This window comes from Nycticebus coucang, chromosome 24 (genome assembly GCF_027406575.1).
Source record: "Nycticebus coucang isolate mNycCou1 chromosome 24, mNycCou1.pri, whole genome shotgun sequence".
NCBI lineage: Eukaryota > Metazoa > Chordata > Mammalia > Primates > Lorisidae > Nycticebus > Nycticebus coucang.
The window spans coordinates 15092951-15113787 of record NC_069803.1 but is presented as its reverse complement, the minus strand read 5'-3'; the positions used below and the strand labels follow the sequence as shown (position 1 = coordinate 15113787).

Below are 20837 nucleotides of genomic sequence, written 5' to 3'. Positions count from 1 at the left end.
TGAAAAGTTCTGGAGATGAGTGGTAATGATGGCCACACAAAGTCACTGTACTTCATGCCACTGAACCGTACCCTTAAAAATGGTTAAAATGGTACATTTTATGTTATGCGTATCTTATCACGATAAAAAGAAAAAGCAGTCACTTCTGCACGTCCCTGAAGGTGGGAGTCCCTGCCAGCTAAAGCATTTGGGACTGAGCCTTGTGGCAGGCCATTGTTGCCACCCCAAACTCCCCCTCCCACACGATGCTTTGTAGGGGAGGGTGGGGTCTGCACAAACAACACGGCTTCTCTGCCAAGTGGCTCCCCTAACCAGGAACACCACGGGGGGCCTGCAAGGCCAGAGGAGAGAGAAGGGACCGCTCCACTGTTTGCTTCCAGCTCCAGCCAGAGTTGCCCGGCAACAGCCCTCCACCCTGTGGCTGCGGTTTGTTTCCAGGCGCAGTCGCTCAGGCTTCAGTTTTTTCTGCTTTCTCAGGAGCAGCCCTCTTAAACATGCACAAAAGACATCTCACCTGCTAAGCAAGTCCCCTCCCAAGTGATCTGGCTCTCAAAGTCGGGGGCCCTCCCTCTGAGCTCTGGAATACACCACCAGCTGGCCAGCGTCCCCCCACGCAGAAGTCCAGGTCTGGGTCTGCAGGGCCCTCCTCTGGTTTCTGGGAAGCTCATTCTCTTTTCTGTCCCCCCGACGACGACGCAGGGAGGCAGATGCTCATCCCAGTTTCTGGTGCCGTCCTTCCCCAGGCGTGCCCTCTTCATTTCTAGCCCTTAACATCTGTTTACCAAGTCCTTACACCAAACATTCTCTGTTCATGTAACCGGCATGGTTTTGTTCCTGACCTTAACCGATACTCCTATTTTTGCGCGACTGTGCAAAAAAGGGAAACAAGAAAGAGTTCCATTTTGGTATTCTCCTGCAGTTATTTACTGATTGTCTATCTCCACTTGTTTTTAAACACCATGAGAGCAAGGTTTTTTGTTTTGTTCCCTGATAATATCCAGAATTTTGAACACAGTCTGGACCATAGCAGACACCCAATCATGGTCATTGGATAAATATTTAGGAAATATCTAAATATTAAAACAGTGTATTTGGTCATTGAAAGGGGTTTATAATATATAAAATTATAGTCAGGAGGAAATAACTTTGGCAAACTCCCCTTTTCTGTAATTTTTAGCAATAACGCTTTCCTGCTCCCTTCCCCCCTCATTTTCTTATTCATTCATTTTTATTATTGGGATTTATCTATATTTTTATTGTACATTAGGCCGAGTTATCCATGAGATAGTCACTCAGTCCATAAAATACTGTTTAATGTCAACTCTTATATTAAACCAGATGCTATAGTGACAAGTCTATTTTTGTCAGCTAACATGTAACTTGAAAACTGAAACCCTGATAAATACAGTAAGCTTCATAAATAAAAATTCGGAAGTAGAACTCAGAATAGTTTGTTATGACAAAATAATGCTCTACTGGGAGCAGACCAAGGTCACAGGCCCAGGTCTGTTCCTCACTGGTGATGTGACCTTGGGCAAGTTATTTAGCTTCTCTAGGTATCTGCTATTTCTTCTCACAAATAAATAAACCCCAGTGTCTGATAGGATAGTACAGAAATCATAGTCAACAATAATTTATTGTCTAGCTCAAAATAGCTACAAGAGAAGAATTGTAATTTTCACAACACAAAGAGAAATGTGTGTGTGATAGATGTCCAGTTTACCTGGACTTGACCATTACATGTGGTATACTATTTATTAAAATACCACATTTAAAGACATGATTGCAAGAGGGACTTTACCTAACAATTGCAATCAGTGTAACCTGGCTTATTGTACCCTCAATGAATCCCCAACAATAAAAAAAAAAATACCACATTTACCCCAAGATATGTACAACTATGATACATCATTAAAAAGTACCCTCCAAAACAAATACAGTTCATTTCTAAAGTCCCCTTCCTTTTTTAAGACTCTGATCTTTTACGTGGAACATATGCTAGGGTTTTTTTTTTTTTTTAGAATATAAAAGTGTATGTTTCTTTTATATTAGAGAGAGGGGAGAGATGAGAGAGAGCAGAGAGCAGCGAGTGAGAGAAGGGAAGATGGGGAGGGAGAAGCAGAGAATGGCCTGGCCTCCCAACGAAAGGACGAAGGCCAGCCGGAACATGTGCTTTAACATCTCAGTTTTCACATGTTGACAGCCAACACACAGGATTGAATTTCTTCTTATCCCAATCCTCAAGCGTGCTACCTTGAACAGAGGGTCTGGAAAGGTATGAAGTGACCGAAAACAAGTCGAAAGTGTCCTTAAAAGCTTTGATGCCAATTCTTCCTTCCAGTTCCAAATACAATTTTGATTTTTCTGTAGCAATACTTTCAAAACTTGGCTGGATATTTTCAAGATCCTAATCTTTGGCATAATATTAATAATACTGACAGGGATGTGGAGCATCTCGCACACTAGTATACACTGCAAGGCTCAAAAAAGACCACCTTGGGACAGCCAGCTCATCTCTTTTGCAGACACGTCCAATGTGTAAAACAGCCCAGGTGTGATCTGAGCAATGCAGCTGATACTCACCAAGAAGCCCCGCACTGAGCCACACAGGCACAGGGGACTGCAATCCGGGTGCAGTGTGGTGACCAAGGTCACTGCCACCCATGTTCTTTGCTTTTATGTTGTGATGAAGAATACAGTACAAGGTAAAAGTCGGTCAAAGGCTACCTTGAAAATAAAAGAATGATAACAGAGGAACAACAGGCTTACATAAAAAACAGATCCTACAACTACAAGTTCAAGGACAGTGAAAGAACACACTGGTCTGTTTACTAATCATAGAAGTCTGCAAGTTAACTGGGTAAATGTGTTTTCTTTGCGTTTTTTCACACAAATTTTGGTCTCAAATGTAGAGTGTGCACATACCTGGAAGAAAACCAACTTTCACTGGAGTTATGACCAGGAGAAAGCTAAAGGATCTGAAAGAGTTCTCTCTCTTTACAGTGTGTGCAGAGAAGTGTGTCTCTGGGTTCCACATCAGCACATTCAACCCAACAGAGATTTAAAATATTTGGGGGGGGGGACAATAAAAAAATAGCACAACCATTAAAAAAGAGTACATATAAAATCAGTACAGTCTGCCAACTATTTACATAGAATTCACATTGTATTTGGGATTATAAGTAATCTAGATAGGATTTAAAGTATACGGGAGGATGTGTTTGGATGCAAATACTAAACTATCTCTTACCAGGGACTTGACCGCTCTCACATTTTACTATGGAGGGACCTGGAACCAACCCCTGCAGATGCCAAAGGGATGACTGTGTGTGTTTGTGTATTTGCATTTAAACCACACAAAATCATGGAAAGGTGGCTTTCCAAGCCTACGTGAGCATTAAAGTACTGTCCCTGAGCCCAGGATGGAAAGCCCCGTGTTGTGAAGAGAAGGAGAGTCCTTTCAGTTAGATCTGTGTGTTAGTGCAGGTGGCCTCTGTGATGACTTCTGACCAGTGGCAGATGTCCCTTCTCTGTGATGCTCATCGGGCCGGGCCGATGTACGCAAGTAAAGAGAATGACTGTTTATCCACCACGAGTCGCCTCTCTTAGTACTTAAGTGACCTTTTAAACTGAACAGCACCTCCTGGGAGAGGCGCGTGTACAATCTGGCCTTTCAGGGAGGAGCCTTGTGGGCTTCAGCTACTCAAGTTGTCTCTGACGTTCTCTCCACCTGCAGACTGGTCCCCGAGTGGGGAGATGTGAAACTCGATTCCTCGTGGGCATCAAACATTGCTGTCTTGAGATTCCTCTCAACCTGATTGCGTTCTATAAAAACTGGGGCCTCAGATTAGAAAGCATCAATAAATCGCCTTAATTCATTAGAAGCTATAACTGTTTATAACAAATAAATCAGAAATTGCTAAAATGTCTGTCACTAGATAATGTCTTCTTATGAAAGGAGAAAAAAATTTTTACAGCAATTCCATCCAAAGAACACGTCTGTGGCTTTCCAGATTAAAACGACAGAAGCCAGGAAAGTCTGTCCACTTCATTCCGCTCACTAACATCATCCTCGTCAAAAAGGCCACACACCAGGAATGTCACATACTCCTGGGGACCTTTATGGTCCCTTGAGATGAATGGCATCTCATTTAAAGCATCAATTAGGATATACTATTGTCTTTTTTTGGCAGCTGTGTTATGAAGCCCTTTGGTCTGTGCAGTGACAATGCAAAATTAAATTGATGGCAATGCTTCCAAATCCACTTGTTAAGCAGTCGGAGTCCTGGTTACCACTTTCATACTGACGAATCGCTATGTGGTGTAAAGATGATGTTCTGAAAACATATTTAATGCTCTCCTGGCATTCTAAGTGGATTAGTGATTATAATTCTACCCTGGAAGTGAGTACTCTCTTAAATGGAAAAACTAAAAGACAGGAGGCTCTGCCCTTGTCAAAGAGCCACTTTAATTAGAAAGGATGCATTGCGTTACAGTGCACTGGTAGGGAAAATTTAAGAACAATCTACATCAGTGTTTTTCAGGCTTTTTACCTCATGGCACATTAAATTATGTTGATCAAAAAAAGAGTAAAAAGGGCCAGGTGTGGTGGTTCACGCCTGTAATCCCAGCACTCTGGGAGGCCGAGGCAGGTGGATCCCTTGAGCTCAAGAGTTTGACAGCAGCCTGAGCAAGAATGAGACCCCATCTCTACTATAAATAAAAAAAACTAGTGGGGCATAGTGGTGGACACCTGTAGTCCCACCTACTTGGGAGGCTGAAGCAAGAGGATGGCTTGAGCCCAAGAGCTTGAGGTTGCTGCGAGCTATGACACCATGGCACTGTACCCAGGGTGACAGTGAGACTCTCTCAAAAAAAGAAGAAAAAAAATTACAAAAAATATGCTTACAGTGCTTTGAACTTCTTTCAACAATAATTTAATTAATGATCTTAAAAATTTTTCACAGCACACCTAAGATCCTCTCACGGCACAGCTGTTGAAAATTACGGATCTTAAAGAAGAGGGTCTGAGTTGGTGAAATGCTGATCAGAAATATCATCCCTCGAATGTGCACTTCATGGCACAAAAGTCTCTGTAGTAAACAAATCATCGGGGTCATTATCCCTACCGCTTCACTGCGGTCTAACGAAGAAGTTCACTCCTTGTATAGAAAGTATAGGATGGTGTATGATTTAAGGCCAGGGCATATAATATCTGAGGTACCCAAGTCAAGTCTCAGCTGTCCCTCTGTCTGGTCCCAACATGGAACACATTGTTTCAAAAACTTTCAATGACGTTTTTACTTGTGCTTTTGCTTATTAGCCCACTAGCATGCAACTTAACTGCACTAGTCAAAGATTTCAGAACATTGGTGTATCTTTGGAATGATCACTTCAGAAAGAGAACAAATTCAGAAAATGATTTATCCAGGATCTTAGAGTCATGCCATGTGTAAGCACGAAAATTGCAGAACGTTTCTGCTTCTCAATCCAGTATTTTGCACACTGTCAAAAAATTTATTTTCTCTGCACAGCTAAGGATACAACAATCAAAGCAAATAGACAAGCTTCAGAATGGGAAAAGAAATTTGCATGCTAACAAATCTGACAAAGGTTTGATAACTAGGATCTATAAAGAAATCAATCAACAATAAAAGAGCTGACAATCTCATCCATCACAGGGCAAGAGATATGAACAGAACCTTCTCTGAGGAAGACAGACAAATGGATAACATGAAAAAATGCTCATCATCCCTCGTTGTCAGAGAAATGCAAATCAAAACCACCCTGAGATATCACCTAACCCCACTAAGATTAGTCCACATCTTAAAAGCCCCAAAGTTCCAGGTGGCGCCTGTGGCTCAGTGAGTAGGGCGCCGGCCCCATACACTGAGGGTGGCGGGTTCAAACCCAGCCCCGGCTGAACTGCAACCAAAAAATAGCCAGGCGTTGTGGCGGGCGCCTGTAGTCCCAGCTGCTTGGGAGGCTGAGGCAGGAGAATGGCGGAAGCCCAAGAGCTGGAGGTTGCTGTGAGTCCTGTGACATCAGGGCACTCTCCCGAGGGCAGTAAAGTGAGACTCTGTCTCTACAAAAATCCCAAAGTTCCAGATACGGGTGTGGATGTGGAGACAAGGGAACACTTTTAGACTGTTGGTGGGATTGCAAACTCATACAGCCTCTTTGGAAAGAACTATGGAGAATCCTCAAAGAACTCAAATTAGACCTCCCATTTGACCCTGCAATTCCATTACTAGACATCTACTCAGAAGTAAAAAAAAAAACATTTTATCATAAAGACATTTACACTAGATTGTTTACTGCAGCTCAATTTGTGATTGCCAAGGTGTGGAAACAACCTAAATGCCTATCAACTCAGGAATGGATTAACAAACTGTGGTGTATGAGTACCAGGGAATACTACTCTGCCACAAAAAGATGGAGACTTTACATCTTTTGTATTAACCTGGATGGAGTTGAAACATATTCTTCTTAGTAAAGTATCACAAGAACAGAAAAGCAAATGTCCAATGTACTCAATACTAATGTGAAGCCAGTAGATGGTCTAATTCATGACCACAGAGGAGAAAAACTCATTTCAAATCAAGTTGCGGGGAAGGGAAATAAGGGAAGGTGGAAAGGGGAGGGTGGGGGAGTTGAGTCTCCCACTTAATCGGCACAGTGTAAGGGTATGTGGCACACCTTTGGGGTGTAGGCCACAAGTACAAGAGGGACTCTACCTAACAAACTCAAATACTGTGACCTGCTTGTTTGTACCCTCACATGAACCTGGAATTAAAAAAAATTATTTTCACACTAGAAAGAAATACCTAGAATTTCACTACCTTATACTTCCCACACCTCTAGAATATTGACAATTGGTGTCTGTAAGGATGACCAACATCACCCGATCCTGAAATGGCTTTGGATTTTAATCTCATAATATAAAAGTGTTAAGAAAAGGACATTGTAAAATGGAAGCAAGGTAATAAAAGTGTGGTAAGCTCTAATTTTTGCTTCCATTGAATTTAGATTTCCCACTTCACCCAACTCCTGAACAACCCTAAAGGCTCAGGCCTCATCTCCAACAGGATGGGTCCCCCAGTCTGGTGCCCTAAAAAAGCAGGTGCTATTGGAGCTTCCACACACAGCCTCTGGCTCCTGCTCTTGTACACTGGACAGTGGTTGGGTTCCATCTTCTGTAGCAGTCTGAGAAGTCCTGTACTAAATAAATAGGAACCAAACTCAATGTGCAGAACAATTTAAATAAAAGCTGTGCCATAGGGCTTAACAGTAGAAATAATTGTATATCTGTGTCATATTGCTTAGCAACAGAAACAAAATACATAATTATATTTTCATATTGATATACACACAGCTCTCCAGGGCTTAACAAAGAGTGCTCATTTACATCACATGGCACCCAGCTGGTACTTGTTTGGAGTATTTAATTGTTCCTCTGCCCCACCTTGCTGTCAGTTGTCACTGCTCACTCTTGGCGTGCCCGTCTCCAGGAAGTCCCTCCCCTTTCTAATTGCTATTTTTAATCTGCTTTGGGATTAAAAACAAATCATACAACTTAGTCTACTTAGGATCCTACCAAAAATATAAGACTTTCAGGTCACCAGAGGGGTCAGCTTTGAATAAACATGTCTGGTGACATGTGCACTGATGGCTCTCGGGAAGGCACCTTGATTCTAGACTGGGACCTGGATGCTGGGCAAGACTGGCTGCCCCTGTGACCTCCTGCCAAGTCATCGGGCACTGGCCCTCTGATTGCCAGTGTCTGCTTTTTAACCAGAGCTCTCCCGGCCACCATTTCTGTGCCGTGTTCACGACAGTGCTAATTCTGCAGGCTTTCCACCGAGCTCCTCAGTCGCTCAGATCCTGCAGCTCCCTCCACTGTCTGCAGCAGCACATATCTGCTTAATACGTATAAAAAACAATGCGGCCGTATGACTTAAACGTTTATATCACACACAGGGGCTTCCATTTCTGAGTAAGCACCGCAACTACAAAAGCTGCACAGAAGTAGGAAATCCGCCAGTATTAAGAATGGTCTCATCTGCAGGCAGCGTGCCTTGTGTTTTATAAGAATGTGTTTGACATTTTAAGCTTTCCTGTGGCAGCAAATTGTCCTTCTCCTCGAGGCTGGAGTTATTAAGAGTCTGTGCCCAGAATAAACCAGACTGTTTTGGAAAGTTTAATTTCTTTTGGTTTCCTACTCCATTTTATGACCGTGTTTGTTTCTTCAGAGATAACAGGTCTGTATACAAGGAGACATGGTCTATTATTTCGAATTGAAAACTACAAATACTTTTTATTCACCTTCACAGGGTCCCATCACAATCTAATTTAAAAATAAAAAACACGTGAAACAGGAATACAGAGTTCTGGTTCTAAACTAAAAATTACAAAATAAATAAGACAAAACCTTCACACAGAAGTTCAAAGGCAGGATGGAAATATTTCTTGTAAATGGCTGAACGTTACAGTGGTTCTCAACCTTCCTAATGCCACGCCCCTGTAATACAGTTCCTCATGTTGTGGTGACCCCCAACCAGAAAATGATTTCGTTGCTATTCTTAACTGTAATTTTGCTACTGTGATGAATCCTAAGTATCTGATATGCAGGATGGTCTTAGGCGACCCCTGTGAAAGGGTCGTTTGACCCCCAAAGGGGTCGCGACCCCTTGAGAGGTTGAGAACCGCTGCACATTTCATGGAAATCAGGGTGCCACCTACTTTTTTAACATCCACCATTACTTTACTTATTGCTAACATTGTTGAGGATGTCCCATCAAATCTAAGACGTACCCTTATCAATGACGTTGAAATGGGAAATAATTTTTGAAACAGATGAAAAACAGTATTTTCACAGAATAGTTTTGAAGTAATAGAAATTAGATGACAGTAATAACTTGAACCTTACTCAAGAAAGGCCAATATCCTACTTTGATCATTAGATCTTTGTTTCACGGCATCCTAAGTTGTTAGAAAATGAGAAGCTGTGGCCGGGGGCAGTGGCTCACGCCTATAACCTTAGCAATCTTGTTTGAACACAGGGGTTCGAGACCAGCCTGAGCAAGAACCAGACCCTATCTCTACTGAAAAAGTAGAAAAAATTAGCCGGGTATTGTAGAGGGTGCCTGTATTCCCAACGCTTGGGAGGCTGAGGCAGGAGGATTGCTTGAGCCCAGTTGTTGGCGGTTGCTGTGAGCTAGGCTGATGCCATGACACTCTAGCCTGGGGCAACAAAGTGAGACTCTGTCTGAAAACAACAACAAAAAACCTCTGTAGTTGGCAACCTCCCTACACTGACCATTTCCTCAAGTTGATCTAATTTTCATAGACCATACGTGCAACACGCAGTGTAAAGTTCCTCATGTTGACCACCTCCATATGTTGACCAGTTTGTTACCGTCCCTCAGGTGGTCAACTTAAAGAGGTCCTACTGTCCTCTGAGAATCAACCAGTACAGAAAAACTGTGTGATTAATTTCTCAAGAAGCAGGGCCTAGACTATGGGAACTCCTTCTAAGCCCCCATGGCAAACTGCAGTCTAGTTCAAATAAACTGCAAACAGGAGTTTCTCAGACACAGCTCTAACTAAAGTAGTTGCTGCACAAAGTTTTCAAAAAGTTGTGTATGTGTTTAAGTGGTTACTATTTATCTGTAATGAAAATTTCCATATCAAAATAAAACTTAGTTTTCTCCCCATATTTTAATTACTCAAGTATTTTTCAATTTACTGCTTTAAGGGATGAATTCTAATACACAGATCACTGGGAATAATTCAAAACCCCAAACTATGTGGTTAGAAGTATGTTTTTTGACAACTGAGTTCAGAAGTTGTTCCTTGCCCAAAGCACGAACACAGAGCCACCATGGGAAGCTGGTCTGCTTTTAGCTCACCAGTGGTAGAATTTCTAGTACCTTCTGCCTTTCAAAGATTCATTTTCATTCTAAAGTGGTACGCTACACACAAAACCATCAATTTTGTGCCATAATACATCCTCTTAATGAGAATAAAAAGCTTCTGTATGCCCGTTCTGCCACCACATTTCAAAAGGCCCACATTTTAACAAGTAGAATAGATAAAATGTCAGAGGAGAGATCATAAATTACTTGGGCTCAAAAAAAAAACCTTTAAAAATATCTAGCTCAACATTCTGCTTGCAAGTTTCTATGTATAATGTACACATATGGGTATGTCTGTACAGCTTTTTAAGGAAATGTTTTATGGAGCCCACATTTCCAAGATTATGTGGCAACTACAATACTCTTTGTTAGCAAAACAAGAACTAGGTCTACATTTCTGCCAATGCAATGCACAGCTTTAAGATCTTTGAACAGAGGGCTCAGTGCCCATAGCTCAGCGAGTGGGGCACCGGCCACATGTACCAAGGATGGCAGGTTTGAGCCTGGCCCAGACCTGCTAAAACAATGAAAACTCCAACCCAAAAACAGCCGGACGTTATGGCGGGCACCTGTATTTCCAGCTACTTGGGAAGCCGAGGCTAAAGAATCACTTGAGCCAGAGAGTTTGAGGTTGCTCTGAGCTGTCTTGCCATGGCATTCTACCAAAGGTGACATAGTGAAACTGCCTCAAAAAATATATAAATAAAAAAATCTTCCAACAGAGGAAAGTTGGCATGGAGAATCCACTGCCTGTGGAAGGAAGAATTAATGGTCAAATGCTGGGCAGACTTGACGGTTGGCCTTGCAAATTTGGGGGGCATTTTCTCTGGTTTCAGGCTTGTGAGTGGATTCTATGGGCTCTGACCCAAGTCTTGGACCAATATAAAACCAGATAGCAAAGACGTAGTCTGCACTGAAGTCTGCTTGAATGTTTCCTCCTCATCTGCTAAAAGTTAGGGTGAGATTTCTGCAGGTAAGGTGCAACATAGCTCATTGGATGTTTCCAACTGGGATTAAAGCACCTGAGCCACTCTCATTTAATTCCCTTGTCTCGGCCATGCTATCCCTTGGACCCCTGAAGCTAATGTTTATCTTTTACATCTTCTATACCAGCACCAAGTGACATGCCTGTGAAACATCTCACGGAATCTTTAAATTTAAATCTTGTGTTGGTAGGGCACTCTGGTAACAATGGGTGAATCAATATTGATGTGTTTTATCAACCAATATCCATGGTCTATATTAAGATTCACTCTTGGTCTTGTGTAGTTCTACTGGTTTTGCCAAATGCATAATGTCACGCAGCCACCATTGCAGTGGTAAACAGAGCGGTTTTATTGCTCTCAAAATCTCCTCTCTTTCACCCGTTCATCTCTTCCCCTCCACACCCAGCACCTTGGCAACCAGTGACTGTTTTACAATCTCTATACTTTTCTCTTTTCCAGACCATCAAATAATTGGAATCATACTGCACTTGGTATTTTCAGACTGTCTTCTTTCACTCAGCAATATGCATTTAAAAGTTCCTCCGTGTCTTTCTGGGACTTGATAGGCCATTTCTTTTTATCTCTGGGTAATATTCCCTTGTGTGGATGTACCACGATTTGTCCGTCCATTCACCTAGCAAAGGACATCCTGGTGGTCCCCAATTTGGGACAATTTAGAATAAAGCTGCTACAAACATTGGAGTGCAGGTTTTTGCGTGGGCATGCCTGTTAATTTCTATGTCTTCACTGATGAGGGTGTGGTCCACTAAAAGTACAACTGGGTACACTGTCCAGTCTGGACAGCTGTAAGATACTCAAGTGGGGTCCATTTTTCCGAAAGCTCCTTAATACCTAATGGGCCCTCAGCTACAGATGAGGTCTACAGATGTTTTCTCTGAAGCTCGGTTACTACTAATGGCAAAAAGCTTATCAATTTCCCTCAAGGTTGCCGTTAAAGATGAACAAGTGTCCTCTTCCCACACACTGCTGACACTGCCACACAGAATACAAGAGGAAGAAGTTCCCATCCAGAAAACATGGCAGCTCCCTGTTTGTTCCAGACATGTCACTGTTTCTTTCCAGGACTGTAAACCTCCAGTGGAAAAGGAATTACTCAAAATTTCAAATGAAGAGTTATAGTTAGATGTCTCCTTTTCCAAAACAGGGATCATTTAAGTTGAGATCAGATGCACCAAGGTTCTTGACGTTGGCATTCGGATATCTACTTCCATACCAAATGTAGGAATCTTTTCTCCATACCTGGAAAGTCTGCCTCCTGCTGCAGCCTCTTTCCTCTCACCTCAGTTTCCAAATCAGCAGATACAGATTAAGTACACCTTATATGAAATTCTTGGGACAAGAAGGTTTTAGATGTCATATTTCTTTGATTTTTGGAATATTTTCACATACATAATGCACTATCTTGAGGATGGGACCCAGATGTGAACATGAAATTCACTTAAGTTTTGTATATAACTTATACACATAGCTTGAAGGTAATTTTACACAATAATTTTGATGACTTTGTGCATGGAACAAAGTTCTGGCTGCTTTTGACAGAGATTTATCACATGAGGTCAGGTATAGAAATTTCCACTTGTAGCATCACGCTTGTTTCAGATGTTGAAGCATTTCAGATTTCAGACTAGTAAGGTTCAACCTGGAGTTGTTGGTCCAATTCCTTTTCCCCAGGAAGTTCATGGTCTCCTGTGTTACAAAAAATGGTCTTGGTTGGGTGGTGTCTGTGGCTCAAAGGAGTGGGGCGCCAGCCCCATACGCCGGAGGAGGTGGGTTCAAACCCGGCCCCGGCCAAAATAAAAAAAAAAAACTACAAAAAAAAAAAAAGGCAAAAAATGGTCTTGGTCACTGGGGGCCATTCCATGTTCAAGCTCCTGCTGGTTCTCTGTTCTGCTTAAGGCAACAGAGACGCAGACTCTGGTATTCTGGGTGCCAGCCCTTCCCTCTTAGAGATAGCCATGGTCAATGCATCCTAGGAGTTATCATAGAAAAACTAGCTTTCTTTTTTCCAGCAAGTGGTTTCTTCAGATTATCTACAGCTGCATTTTCTGATGAATTCTGCAGAGGCATAGCTAGACACCCATCTGATGCAGTACTATGCTTAAAAAAACATGATTTGAAAGATCCTAGAAAGGAGAAGAATATTTTCTTTTCCCTCTACTTCCACTTTCTTCCTTTAAACATTAATATTGAGGGAATATACCTAAAACTATTGGAAACAGGAACTGAAAGAGGTATCTGTACATCCATATTCATGGCAGCCTAATGCACAATAGCCAGAAGGTGAAAGACACCTGAGCATCCACCTGCAGATGAATGGATAAACAAAATGTGGTATATCCATACAGTGGAATATTATTCAGCCTTAAAAAGGAAAAAATTCTGATACATGGCACAACATGGATAAGTCTTGGATATATCATGCTAAGTGAAATAAGCCACTTACAAAAGGACAAAAACACAAAACACAATTCTATTTATATTAAATTCCTAGAACGGTCAAAATTACACAGATGTCAGATACCCTGGTGGTTGCCAGTTACTGTGGGAAGGAAGGATGAGGAGTTGTTGTTTAATAGGTTTGACAGGATAAAAAATTTCTGGAAGTGGACAATCGTGATGGCTGACAACAATGTGAAAATACTTAATGCCACTGAATTGCACACTCAAAAGTGGTTAAAACAATATTTTTATGTTACATGTAAGTTACCAAAATTTTAAAACCTCCCAATATTGCAGTTAATGCGATCAAGCTTCAATACTAGCACCTAAATCTTGTGGGTGATCACAAGTCCTAAGCACCCAAGATTTTCTGAAGCGGTCTCCATTTATGCTTTTCAGACTGTCACAGTGATCACTAATAATGTCCCCTTCACTCTCAAAAGTGTCCTGGATTGGACAATAAGTCACATGGTAACCTTGAATCTATTTCATGATTGCATAAATCACTGCATTGCAATCTTTGTTTGCAAATGTCTTAACATTCAGAATGTTCCTGTGTTTTCTTGAATTACTCTAATCATTAATTTAATGTCCAGTGGACTGTTATGAGCTCTGATAATCTCTGAAGATTCCTGATTGCTTTGTGAACAATGATTTGAGTACCCAAAGCGATCCTCTTTTCTTGCGAACACTTTATTTCTTTATTGGTAAAACATTAATACCTTCTAACTTTTTTATAAGCTCAACCATTGCAATTTCTGTGGTTTAAAGGGAACAGATAAAAGACATGACCCTAAATAGTTGCCACTTTTTGCTTATCTCAGCGATTTTCTTACTTTTATTAAGAATAAAGGCAAATAGTCTTTGAAGTCAGAAATCTGTTCATGTTTTAATAATTTCCATCTTCCACCTTACCATGAGAGAATACCCCACTTTCTCTCTGATGAAGCCACTGTTCTTCATACTTATGATAAAACTATCATAATATCATAAAACTTTATTATTATCTACTCCCTGAATGACTACCTTCTTTCATTTTCTAACTCCAAGCATTAGAGGTCAATGTAAGAAAATTTCATTCAACAATCAAGCCCATTTACAGATGTGTTAATGTAATTTATGAATGCAAATATACTGATAGTTTATTACGAGAGAAGAGAAGGGATCTTATCGCATGTACTTTAATAGTTTGCAAGAAAAGGAATCGGACAAGCGCCCAGGTATGAAATAAATGATCAAAGTGAATTCAAACATACTCTTATTTTAAACTCCAATAAGTCATTTCTATCTTTGTTACCCTGAAAAAGAGCATCATGGAAGATGGGGGAAAGAAAGATTCAGTAGAGGGCGGCACCTGTGGCTCAGTGAGTAGGGCGCTGGCCCCATATACTGAGGGTGGCAAGTTCGAACCCGGCCCCAGCCAAACTGCAACAAAAAATAGCCGGGCGTTGTGGCAGGTGCCTGTAGTCCCAGCTACTTGGGAGGCTGAGGAAAGAGGATCACCTAAGCCCAAGAGCTGGAGGTTGCTGTGAGCTGTGACACCACAGCACTCTACCCAGGGCGACAAAGTGAGACTCTGTCTCGAAAAAAAAAAAAAAAGATGTAGTAAAAACACAGATGGACAGATAACTCATCTAATTAAGGAATTAGCCAGACTTGTGTTATTATTTCTCTAATAGAACACGACATTCTTCCTTTTGGGTTCATTAAGTAGTGGGCTATCCTACTGCTATGGTGGGAAAAAAATAAAATTTAAAAATAATTTTTCTAATATTTTACCTTGATTAATAAACCAAGTCAAAGAAACATTTTTCCACATTCAATTAGTACCACACACAGAGATAGGCACTTGGTGATTTTTAGTTATTTCTTTGCTTGCTGTTTTTTCCAGCAATTTCAACTATAAAACTATAATATCCATCAGTCTGAAAGGGTAACTGATTAGCAACTAAATCTTTTGTTCAGTTTTGCAACATTTGCTACATATCTAACATCAATCACTACTTGTTTTTAAATATTCCAGCTAAGTCTCTGATAAAATATATTTTAAATACTATGTGTTTAGCATGATGGTCCCTCAACAATCACTCCTGTCTGGTGTACTGAATAGTCTCATCATCAGCCCAACTGATTAAAAAAACAGGTAGGATTAACAAAAGGATTAAAACATAAACATCCCTTTACCTCTAAAAGTGAAGGTTACAAACCACATTTCCCAGAGTCCCTTGCAGCTAGGGTTCTGGGCGCAGCTTAGGGAGCTGAGCTGGATGAGAAGGAAGGCAAAGGGTATTTAAGGAAGATGTTTGCTAACTTGTTTCTGTTGTTGGTAGCAATGTTCAGTGCTAGCTTCTTAGGGTGGAGAGGAAGTTTGCGGTAGCCTCTGGGATTACTGGAACACAGCCCAGGCTGTATGTCCTTGATGTCAGCAGCTTGCTCAGATTCCCAGCCTCCTGGGGCCAGTCTAGCCTTGATGCCTGGGATTCAGCTCTCAAGGGTCAGGCTCGATCCTATCCTCTCCTTAAGTTGCAACCTTTCCTTCCAATCTTCTTGTGAGCACCTACTTCTCTTCTCAAACTCCTTTCTGCTTAAAGGAGCTAGGGCAATTTCCATTATCTACAAGCTAACTGATAAAAGAATGAGAAGGGAGAGATGAGACCATTCAATCTGCCAAGTGGCAAGTCACACCTCAGAAGAACCACGGGAAGGGAAAATGTTGTGAGCCTCTGACATACACAGGTAAACATTTAAGAGCAAGAAGATGGTCTCACCTTCCAGGTCTATGTAAATCAAGGCCAACAACCCTTTGGCCTTTGAGGCCAGGGCACAATGACAAAGGCTGAGAAATACTCATAGCCTAGCTCTCCTAGGAGACCCTTAGAAAAGGGAAGAGAAAGGAATAGGGAAAAGAAATGAGAGTAAAACTATTCATATGGGGGAAAAGAACCACAGGTCAAACCTCTCAAGTGACCTTGAGGGTAAGACACTTTCCTGTTGCTACCCTGCAGTCTGTGTTACAGCCTCACAGAGCTGGGCTCAAGAGTTCTCAAATAAAGACCCAGGAAGCCTTTCCACACGAGAAATACAAGGTGAATCAGACCCTACAGCTCTTTCATAGACACTGGACAGAGAGAGAGAGAGAAATATACGGATTGACGGATGATGGAAACATGATAGGTAAGTTAGAGACGGGGGTGTGTGTGTAATAGCTGGAAATATACATAATATGTACTTTAAACAAAAATCTGTTAGATTTAAAACAGATTAATCCAAGTGGTTTTAAGATCAGACAACTGACAATACATAGAGCTGCTGAACTGGTGGATGAGAATAAATAGTGGTTTAGTTTCTGATCAGCTTAAAAAGAGATTGTAAATAACCTTTTACAATTCAGTAGAGTAGTCTGAACAAACACCTAAGATAAGATGTTTACACAAAACAGTTAAGAATTCTCCTGAGACTACCGTCCTGACATAAAAGAGGCTCACAACTTTTTCCCTTCCTGTGGTTCTTCTGAGGTGTTACCTGCCATTTGGTAGATTGAAATGTGTCTCACAGCCCAGGCCTACTGCTCACTCACACAGCGCTGTCTCTGCTTTCAAAGACACCTGTTGTCTCCATCATTCTCCCAGCAATTCTCTCTCTCTCACACACACACACACACACACACACACACACACACACACACACACACACACACACACACACACACACACAGTGCATGGTTCTGCATGGCGCTGTTCCTCAAATGCTCTTCCTTCGAATCCCATTCTTAAGCAAGCATTCCTGACCAACCTCCCTCCACAGGTGAAATTCGCCATCTCTGGGACATCAGTCCTGCCCACACAGCACATAGCATGTGTTTTATTGATAGATTTACCAATTCATGAGCAGCAGACCTGTGTCCTACGAGAACTCCAGGGCTGAGCACTGCCCCTTTGGTGCTTTGGGAATGCCGAGCTTGACAAGCTGAATGAATACTACTGCGGCTCCAGCCCCGAAGGCCAGACACTCCATGTCTACATTGTGACAGATGTTCCCTCTCTTTGCTCACTGTCCACAGGAAAACTAGGAATTAATGTCATCTTAGGAGGTTCATACTTTTAAAGGCATTAACAGAAGCAGGTTAAGTGTTTAACATCTATTTTAGAATTTCAATGGGGCATCATCTCCCTCTCCTACTATCTCACCATTATCTCCCAAAACACCCATCTTTATCCTAGTAAGTCAAAGGCCTATCTAGGCTGGAGGAGATGCAAGAGTGACAGTGTCAGCTTGATTAATAAAAAGTGCAGAGTGCTCTACACACCATGTAAAAATGTATTAGCAGTATCAGGATGAGGGAACGATCCACTGATCCAAAAACTACGTACTCTCTTCCAAGGCTGGTTAGGCAGCAGCCCCACGCAGGCCCCAGGAGATGTCTTTCAGTCAACAGATTTCTCCTTCTGGTTATAAACCCTCTGTATGACTGCTCCCAATGTCCTGATAGTTTATACAGCCTTTTATACTGATTACCTCACTTGTTCTTCACGACCACCTTCAGAAGTATCATTAGCCCCATTTCACAGAGAGGAGATGACTCAAAGCTGGACTTCCCTCCAGGTAATCTAATGGCTGCCTTGAGTGCTTAGACCTTTCTCTGGATGAGAAGTAAGTACCCAGAGCAAACGATGTCAGCTCCTTTTGAAGACTTCTTAGCCAGGGGTTCTACACAATGTATCTCTTATGCAAAAAAGAGAAGAGAATCACAAAGGCTGAAGGATATTTAACTGGATGCTTAGCATCACCGTTCAATCGGTCCTTAAATACATTCTCAGTTACCCTAATACTTTCACGCCTCTCTTTTCAGAACATTTCCTCATTCATCTGTGAGTGAAGACAAAAGATTGCACAGACAAGTGCTGACAGCCTAATTTCAAGAATGCATTATAACCGCAGCTAAACTGCACTGAGAGCTCTCACCCAATCCCTGTGTAAAAATATTAATCAGAACATTGACACGTACTTACATTTTTCTCTCAACAGTACGGAGTCTGTGTACTACCAGGCCAGGCACCTGGCTCCTGCCTTCTTCAAGGCAATAACAGAACCTTCTTTACAAAGTGTTTCAAATTTTGGAAACTAGTTTTCTAAAGAAGCATGTAAAGTCTTTACAAGTGAAATGCATTTAAGCATTTACATATCCACCTATTAGAAATACTACAATACCTATCTGGTTTATATCTTTACTTTAAAGCCCTCTTAATCCTAAGTAAGATTTGGCTTTAAAAGATACACATAAACAGAGGCTTAAGATTTATGGGGGATAATAAATCTCGCCCTGCACTTCCAATGTAAGGCAGAGTTAACTATGCAAAGCATTTTCAATTCCATATCTCTCTCTGGTTAAGTAAAATTTTATTAAAACCTTTGAACTACCTTGGAGCTTTAGCCATAGTAAGACACACGCAAAAAAGGAAAAATTTCCAGAGAACCTCATTAGAGTAATTGAATCTTTCTAGAAATAGAGTTTCTTTTGAATTAGGAAAAGAGCCCATGGAGAGTTCTCTTTTCAAATCCGACCAAATGCACTAATAAAGCAGCAATTCTTTGGAGCAGCTTCTGTAGTGACAAGATACTTTCAACTTTTCAAGGTCTGGTTTATGTAAGTGACATGCAATCAAGGGTCATCAGAGGGTGGGTTTCCATTCTTCTCAGAGAGGTTGTGGCTTGAGCAACTCTAAGGCACCACTCACTGGGACTGGGGAGTTCTTCAGAACTGCATCCACCCACATCCAGACATAGTAGGACAGGAAAACCTACAACCCTCTCCTCCCCAAACTTCAAAACAAATCAACCATTCATTAGCCAGAAAGGTATAACAATACACTCAGCTGCTGAAACAAAGGGTTCAATGTCTATGGTTACCTGGAGCATTGCCAATAACTTGAACATCAAAATGGTATAGATAATATTTTAGCTCTTTATCCACAGGAAATTTTCCAGGTACCTTTAAATTCATGCATACTGACAAATTTAAAGCTTTGCGAGATGTTTGCAGCCTTAGCCCCTTTCGACATGAAGCGTTGTACGCTCGTATCAATTTATCACAAAGAACCCACATAACATAAAAAGACATCACACACAGCAAGTAATATTATACAAATCCCGCCTTCCTATTTTGGCATTCTTTCTTGTATTTATTTTCACCATCAGCTTTGAAAACTTTCTGGCTTCACGTTATTAGCTCTCCTTCTCTTACTAGTTAAAAATCAATTCTAAAGCTAAAGGAAAAGACACACGTGCACTCCATGAAAATACAAATTCATGTTCACCTTCAAGACACTAAACCCTTCGGCTCTGAGTTCTGATTTGTCCGGTCTCGCATCCAAAGCGCATCCGGCAGCCCTTACGGCAAGGCAGCCTCGCCTGTTTGGACCCTAAGTTTGCAATGTAAACAAGTCACCCTCCGCCACCAGGACGGCGGAGGCGGAGCAGAAACTCACCCAGGCGGTCGGACCCGGGCGCAGGTGCCAGGGCAGGCTCCAGGTGACCCGTCGGAGGCCGACAGGCGGCGGATCTAAGGCGGGGAGGAGGCTTCTCGCCGCTCCCCGAGGCTGACCATTGTCAGCGCCCAGGTCGCTGGCGCTGTCCGCGCGGTCTGGGGGCGGGAAGCTCTGCGGAGCCAAGTAGTTAGGATGCCGTCCCGAAGCCGGGGTTGGGGGAAGCTGCCTTTGCATCAGAGCCGGAGCTGCACCCGGGGTAACTTCCACCCCTGACCTATTTCAGAGTGAGGATGTGAGGAAGAGGAAAAAATAGACAGAGAGCGCGTGGGGCTTGGAGGGAGGTGGCGGGGCGCGCGCGGCCGTGGGGTGCGCGCGCCCGGGCGCGTGTCGCGGCTCCGAGGAGAAGTTGGAGCGCGGCCCCAGCGGTCCCCGCGCCCGGCTAGCCGGCGACCCTGCCGCGAGCCCCTCTTTGCCCCCGCGCGCCCCGGTCCTGGCTCCTCCAGCCCTTCTCCCCGCGCGCCCTGCCCCGGGCGTGGGGCGGGGGAACCGGCGACTGTCGCGGGGTGGCCGCCCCCGGGTCCCCGCGGCCGTCCCCGCCTCCCCGGCCCGCCCCCACCTCTCAGGAGGCGGCGCCCGGGCCCCGGCAGTCCCGGATCGCAGGCCCGCGGCGCCTGCAGGCAGGAAGGGCGGGCGCGCTCGGAGGGGTCGCGGGCGCCGAGCGGGGCCCCGGCAGAGTCGCCTCCCGGCCCGGGCTCACTCGAGCGCGCTGGGGAGGGAGGCTCGGCCGCGCCCGCCCCGCCTGGGCTGAGGGTGACCTTCCTCCCTCCTCACCCGTCTCTCCGGCGTGGCGGGTCCTACGTAGCAGAGGACGCCGAGCCGGGCACACCTGGTCGGCCCAGAGCGCAGCGCAGCCCCGCGCTACCTGGGTTGACAACGACGTGACGCTTTAGCGAGTCTTATCTCTTTTCATCCTTGCAAAGGCCGCTTCA

At 43.0% G+C, this 20837-nt stretch overlaps 1 protein-coding gene across 2 annotated transcripts in view; it reads right to left on the bottom strand.

Annotated features, from left to right (window-relative positions):
• TRMT9B (tRNA methyltransferase 9B (putative)) overlaps positions 1-20316 on the bottom strand; it is a 54392-nt gene extending 34076 nt beyond the window's left edge. For both annotated transcript variants that reach the window (XM_053578352.1, XM_053578353.1), the window contains exon 1: positions 19849-20316. The gene's annotated coding sequence lies outside the window, so the exon portion shown is untranslated. The remainder of the gene's footprint in view (positions 1-19848) is intronic.
• Between the last annotated feature and the right edge of the window lie 521 nt (positions 20317-20837).